The sequence below is a fragment of the Dermacentor andersoni genome, chromosome 6 (genome assembly GCF_023375885.2).
Source record: "Dermacentor andersoni chromosome 6, qqDerAnde1_hic_scaffold, whole genome shotgun sequence".
Classification (NCBI taxonomy): Eukaryota; Metazoa; Arthropoda; class Arachnida; order Ixodida; family Ixodidae; genus Dermacentor; species Dermacentor andersoni.
The window spans coordinates 33,910,333-33,917,500 of NC_092819.1; the positions used below are offsets into that span (position 1 = coordinate 33,910,333).

The window sequence follows — 7,168 nt, forward strand, 5'->3', positions numbered from 1 at the left end:
GCCAGCCTCCCAGAGACGCTAAACATGCTTGGCGGCTAATCGTGTAAACCTTGAATGAACATACAGAGCATGTTGTCGGTGAGTACCCAATGCATCGCAAAACGGTGCGAGCACAGGCACATGGTTCCTGCTTAGGTTTGCAGGGGCGGAATTCACGAAGCTTTTCGTTCGTAAGCGCTCTGCGCCATTGGCCCCTCGCATTTGGTAATAAGATACCCGACAGCTCGATTTCCTGGCATCTTAGCTTGCGAACAATCATAGCGCAATGACTTTCTTTTTTTTCTTCAATACGGGCCCGGTTTGCTAGACCCATTTGTTCAGCTGGACGAGGACTTGAATCAGAGCAAGAACTTCAGAAAGTCTGACAATACACAACCTTGTTTTGTAGAGTCCATGGTACTCGCAATCATCATTGTCACGACCACCGCCTTCGCCATCACCATCATAATGGCCAACAACACCACCGCAACTAATACCACCTTGGTTGCTTCGGTAAATGCGTTGGAACAAAGTATACGATGTTCTTGACTTGCAGAAAGACGGAAAGGTCGGCCTGAGCTGTCTCGCTGCAGCCCTACCCGCCGTGGTTGCTCAGTGGCTATGGTGTTAGACTGCTTAGCACTAGGTCGCGGGATCGAATCCCGGCCACGGCGGCCGCATTTCGATGGGGGCGAAATGCGAAAACACCCGTGTACTTAGATTTAGGTGCACGTTAAAGAACCCCAGGTGGTCGAAATTTCCGGAGTCCTCCACTACGGCGTGCCTCATAATCAGAAAGTGGTTTTGGCACGTAAAACCCCATAATTTAATTTTTTTTTTTTCGCTGCAGCCCGCTATTCAGTACTGAGGAAGGTGCAATTTGGAATAAAAGAAGGTACGAGTGATCGCGATGATGACCAAGAGGAGATGCGTACGCGCACGCAAGTACATAATGCAGCGGCATTGAGAAAGCTCTAGTCTAGTCTAATGTCCCGTTATAAAAAAAAAATAATTTGGAACAATCCTTACTGTCACAGCTGCACAGCTTGTGTCAGGCCAAGTACCAAAATTGGATGTCCTTGGCCACCACGCTTCCCAGGCACACGAGCAAAGAAGATACCATTGACGTGCGAGCATACGGGAGACAGTTGCGAAGTATATAGGGTGTCCTAGCTAAGCGCTAGGCACCGCTGAAAGAAGATTAAAAACACATAGTGCAGGATACGACTTCGAAACCTACGGTGTTTGGTCGTCAGCCCTCTGACAACTTAACATCGCAGGTCTTAGAATCGTATTTTGCACTGAGACATTATTCTTTTTTTTTTCTTTAAACTGCTTGACTAATGTTATAGCTGGGACACACGTTATAGCATATGCGCGCGAGTTGAAGATGTCTAGCCCTTTCTGTGAAAAGATACAGCTTCTCCGATGACGTGGCAAGCACCTGGATGCAACTGAGCCCGTGTTACCGCGATGGTTGTCAGCAGGAGGCCCGTCAGCGCCTCTACCATAGTTCGCGCTCGGGGAGATGTGGTTACTGCGTTGCGATCGCACGGCGAGTTATGGCCGCTCGCTGTGCGCGAGAGCCGACCTGTTTTTCTTCTGCGGTGCCGGGCCTGTGTTTTTTTTTTTTTTTCTTTAGGACCTAAGGTCATCAACCCACTTTGCACAAAGGTTAAGTTTCTTGGTGATCTTGTTTACGAACGTCCTCAATCTCTCGCGTTTAAGCCCTCCTTCTCTCATGGTTCTCCGCACCTCACTGCGCACGTCGCCGGCGCACACAATGTAAATGTAGACCAACTGTACTTTTTCCCAGTACATCGACCTAGCAGAGCACACGGACGCGAACGGGAGCCTGAAGTACCCAAGGCGAGCATGTATGACGCATGCGCGGCATAATTACCAGCCAAATGCAGCCATCGAGCTCACATCTCGAAGACAAGAAGAAGAAGAAAAAGAAAGAAAAGCGAGCAGTCCAGCTTTCATTCTTTCACAGGACGCACGACTGGGCCGACTGTTCACACGTTATACAAGACCTGTTTAGAATAGGACGCTGTGCGTAGTGCGTAAAAAAAATACTAGCAGACAAAACTAGAATTAAACGCAAGCAGAGATGCGAGACGGACCCTTGTGTGTCGTAAATTTACGACGAGAAAGTGTTTCGCGAACTGTTTCAGAACTGTTTCGCTGCGAGGCCCGACGCAACGGCACAGCAGCTAGACAAACAGGCGAGCCGGATCGAATGCACGCGATGTCCCCCTCCCACGTCACACCCTTTTGCGTCACGACCTCCTGAAAAACGAAAACAAGATTGCCTGGAAAAAAGCTATAACATTTTATTATTTACGGCGCTCTTAGGCTTCCCAATATTTTTTTTCTAGAGTTCCGAGGTGCATGACTTTCATTTCATGCAAAAAAGAAAAGATGAGCTTAAATTATGACGACACCACTCCTTTAAATCCATGCCAATAATAATAATAATAATAATAATAATAATAATAATAATAATAATAATACGGTGTTGCTGTTGCTGCTGCGAACGTTGTTGTCGTTCGTTGACGGTAACAACGATCGCGTCTTCTTCCAGCGCAAACGGTTTCACTCATTACGTGAAACGTCCGCTCCGTCCGCCCCGACCTCCATACATCCCCGTCTGCTGCCCGGGCCATTACGACGCGCGCGCGCGCGTGTTTCTATCCCGACGCCCTGTACGCGCGCGGCAGCGACGACACCCGGCTCCGTCGCGGCAGATGATTGACGGCTCGTGCAGCGGCTTCGCGATAACGAACCCAGGTGCCGCAGAGGCCGGAGCAACCAACGGGCGGCTCGAATGTGCACCTAGCGTTCGGAGAGACGCTTCGCGCGCAGGCGCACACGTTCAGTCGGGCGTCCAGACGGCAGGACCGCCGCACGCAGACGGAATTCGAGGAACGCCGGGCGCGACGGCGGCAGCAGCCATGGCCGTCCTGCATCGCTGCTGGCTGCGCAGAGAAGCGGCGGCGGCGGCAGCTGTTGCCGCAGCGCCGACTAAGAATAGAGACCGCGCCAAGCGGAATAGGTGCGCGCTAGTGGGCTACGTAGCGGACCCGCAGTCACCGTGGGCCTCGCTTTTCGTGTGTGTGCGTGCGTGCGTGTGTGTGTGTGTGCGTGCGTGTGTGCGTGTGTGCGTGTGTGTGTGTGTGTGTGTGTGTGTGTGTGTGTGTGTGTGCGTGCGTGCGTGCGTGCGTGCGTGCGTGCGTGCGTGCGTGCGTGCGTGCGAGTGAGTGAGTGAGTGAGTGAGAAAGCATGTATTACAGCAATTATGTAAGACGTGAGTGAGGCAGCAAGTGAGATGGCGACTGAGTGAGCGCGTAGTGAGGGAGTGATTGAGCTAGTGAGTGAGCGAACGAGTAAGTAAGCGAGCGAATTATCATTGAGCGAGAAAGTGAGAGCGAAGAGTGAATAAAAAGGAGAGTGAGTAAATCAGCTAAGCCAGTGAGCGAGCAAACAATTTATTAATCAACTACTAAAGTATAACTTCCCCGCCATGAACACATACCAACTCGTCAACTTTCGGTGCTTTCGTACGAAAACAAGCAAACGATCAAGTCCATGAGACAGCAAGCAAATAAGTCACTGGGAGTCCGCGTGTGTGCAGGTCAAGGGTTACAGCCACCTAATACGCCCGTGCAGTGTCAAATCTACCATCCACACACGCTTAAACAAATTTACACCCTCTGGGTCGTATCTTGCCACAGAACAATACACTCTAAAAAAAGTTTACACACCCCTTAGGGGTGTATATCTGCCCCACAACAATAACCGTCATCTGCCTTGCTTGCGTTTCCTTTCTTGAAAACGCCGCGCCCGCTAATTTCCTATCGACTATGTCGTGTCATGCTGATAAAGCGCACGCCCTGTTGTTACGTTTCGCCTACAACGCGCGGTAATGCCGGCGCGGATGCAACGGACGCCGGGGCTTCGTTCAAAGCGGCGGACATTTTGGCCCGTTCGACGCCGCCACAACGCCTCCCCGCCAAGCGTGTCCAGGCGTGTTTTAGTGCCACGTGTCTTCGTATGTGCGTGTGTGTGTGTGTGCCCACGCTTGTCAAAGCGCGGCAGCCGGGGAGCGGAGCTCCCCAAGTGAGGTGCCAGCAGGTCTGTCCGTCGGCGGGTTGGCGATGCGTCACTACACTCGGCTCACCATGTCTCTCGGCTCGACCGTGCGCGCCGTCGTGGGCTCATGCTCCGCCGTCGCGTGGGCTCATCCCGTGACCTTCCTTCTGGCCCGCGACGCCGAGAGTATAAGAGCAGCTGCCCCCGGACGCCAAGAGAGAGGCTCCGATTTGTACTGTTGATCGAGTTACGTGCTCTCCCGTCTCTCCACTTCGGTCGACCTGACCGGCCGCTCTTTTGCTATGTTAGAATAAACAAGTTGTTCTGTTACCAGTCTTCTCTTGCTTTGCCGGGACCTTCGGATGCTTCCAGTGCCCCAGGCCGCCAGGCCAACGCTATCCTTGGGGCTTGCGACCCATTGGCAATAACGGGCGTCAGCACCGAGTCCCCAACAACTGGTTGCCAGCGGTGAGATAGCGACAACGGAGGCCAGCAGCGAAGAGATGCGGTTGAATGTATGCTGAACAGCACAACGACCATGCGGGAGCAGCGCAACGAGCCCTGTGTGATGACTGGTTGCCTGCAGCGGAACGACTGCGCTGAATTCTTGGCTGCGAGGTTTGGTGAGTGCGGGACTTTCTTCTTCTGAGTTTTGCCAGGCTTTTGTTAGTGTCAGAAACAGAGCTGGTAATTGTGGTTGTCGTTGCTGCCGGGTTAGTTTGCGGCAAGACAATAGTAGGCAGTAGAGAAAGCAGCATTCAGAGCAGCCATGGATTTGAAGTCGTTGCGCAAACCGAAATTGCTGGAGCTTGCAAGAGAGTTGGGTCTGGATGTCTCAGACAAACTCAGAAAACCAGAACTGCTAAGGGCTATTCTTGAGTTAGAAGCTGAGGATGACGAGCTGTCGGAATGCCTTGAGACCATTGAGGAGAGGGAGACGGCAAAAAGACAGGAGCGTGAACTTAAAGAACTCAGCTCAGTTGAGATAGTCAATGCACTACTGTCCATATTTGCGCGAGTTGGTTTTCCTGCAGAAATCCAGTCAGATCAGGGTACAGTGTTTACTAGCGCTTTGACGACAGCCTTTCTCGAAAGGTGCGGGGTAAGGCTGTTACACAGCTCAGTGCACCACCCCCAGTCGAATTCCGTTGAGAAGCTCCACTCCGTCATGAAGCGCGTGTTGAGAGCATTGTGTTTTGAACATCAAACTGACTGGGAGTTGTGTCTCCCTGGAGTGATGTTTGCATTAAGGACCGCGCCGCATGCGGCTACGGGGTTTTCGCCAGCTGAGCTGGTGTACGGTCGCTCGCTGCGATCTCCGCTTCGCATGCTTCGAGAATCATGGGAAGGCAGGGGCGACGACCCAGTCGTGGTAGAGTACGTGCTTAAGCTCCTCGAACGCTTAAGAAGGGCGCAGGAGTTGTCAGGTGAAGCAATGGCAGAGGCCCAGCAGAGGGCCAAGGTTTATTATGATCGGACAGCCAGGGCCCGTCGTTTTGAGGTGGGCGATGAGGTCATGATATTGCGCACATCGCTAAAGAACAAACTCGACGTGCAGTGGGAGGGCCCAGCACGGATTGTTCAAAAACTGTCGGACGTTAACTACGTGGTGAGTCTGCCAGGAAAGCGGAAAGCACAGCAAGTTTACCACTGTAATCTGCTCAAACCCTATAAGCAACGGGAAGCAGTGGTGTGCATGATGGTAAACGTTCCCGAAGAGCTTCCGGTCGAGCTTCCGGGACTAGGCTCAGTGACGAACAGGAAAGACACCGATCAAGTCATTAGTGACTTAATAAGTAAAGCTTCGCTGTCGCCTGAGCAGAAAACCGAACTACACCAGCTCTTACAAGAGTTTCAAGGTCTGTTCTCTGAGAGGCCTGGTAGGACTTCTGTCCTTACTCATGACATAGAACTTACCTCCCCAGAGCCAGTACGATCCAAGGCGTACCGGGTGTCACCCCGCCAGAGCGATATTATGGAGGCTGAGGTAAAGAAAATGCTACAGCTCGGTGTTATTGAAGCGGGTGAGAGTGATTATACCTCCCCTTTGATTTTAGTTGAGGTACCGGGCAAGGAACCTCGTCCTTGCGTCGACTACCGCAGGCTTAATTCCATCACTAAGGATCAAATTTATCCGATCCCTAACATCGAGGAGCGCCTTGAGAGAGTGAGTAGCGCTCAGTTTATTTCCACCCTAGATCTTGTCAGGGGTTATTGGCAGGTTCCACTTACAGAAGAGGCTAGTAGGTATGCGGCGTTCATTTCACCAATGGGGACATTCCGTCCTAAAGTTTTGAGTTTTGGTTTGAAGAACGCGCCATACTGCTTTTCAAGCCTCATGGATAAAGTGTTGCGGGGACAGCAAGAATTCGCTTTACCGTATCTAGACGACGTAGCGATATTCTCCGCATCCTGGCCTGAGCATATGGCCCACTTGCGGGCAGTGCTAACCCGCCTGCGCGATGCGGGCTTGACAGTCAAGGCTCCCAAGTGCCAGTTAGCACAGGCCGAGGTTGTCTACCTCGGACACGTGATTGGTCGGGGTCGTCGCCGCCCCTCTGAAATAAAGGTGGCCGCTGTGCGAGACTTCCCGCAACCGCGCACGAAGACCGATATTCGGTCGTTCTTAGGTGTCGCCGGCTACTATCAGAGGTACATCCCCAGGTACTCTGATATCGCGTCTCCCTTGACGGATGCTCTAAGAAAGACAGAGCCGCAAACAGTCGTCTGGGATGAGACAAAGGAAAGAGCTTTTAGCGCCCTAAAGAGCGCCCTAACAAGCCAGCCTGTGCTACGATCGCCCGACTACACAAAAGGGTTCGTTGTTCAGTGTGATGCTAGTGAGCGAGGCATGGGCGTTGTACTGTGCCAACGGGAAAATGGAGAAGTAGAACACCCCGTCCTGTATGCTAGTCGTAAGCTGACGAGTCGTGAGCAGGCGTATAGCGCCACCGAGAAAGAGTGTGCGTGTATCGTGTGGGCCGTTCAGAAATTGTCATGTTACCTAGCTGGCTCGAGGTTTATCATTGAGACGGATCACTGCCCTCTCCAAAGGCTGCAGACCATCTCTCCCAAAAATGGCCGCCTCCTGCGC

General features: G+C 52.3%; 1 protein-coding gene across 13 annotated transcripts in view; it reads right to left on the reverse strand.

Moving 5' to 3' along the window:
* PMCA (plasma membrane calcium-transporting ATPase 3) overlaps positions 1–7,168 on the reverse strand; it is a 359,249-nt gene that overhangs the window by 288,173 nt on the left and 63,908 nt on the right. The gene's annotated exons all lie outside the window — the stretch shown is intronic.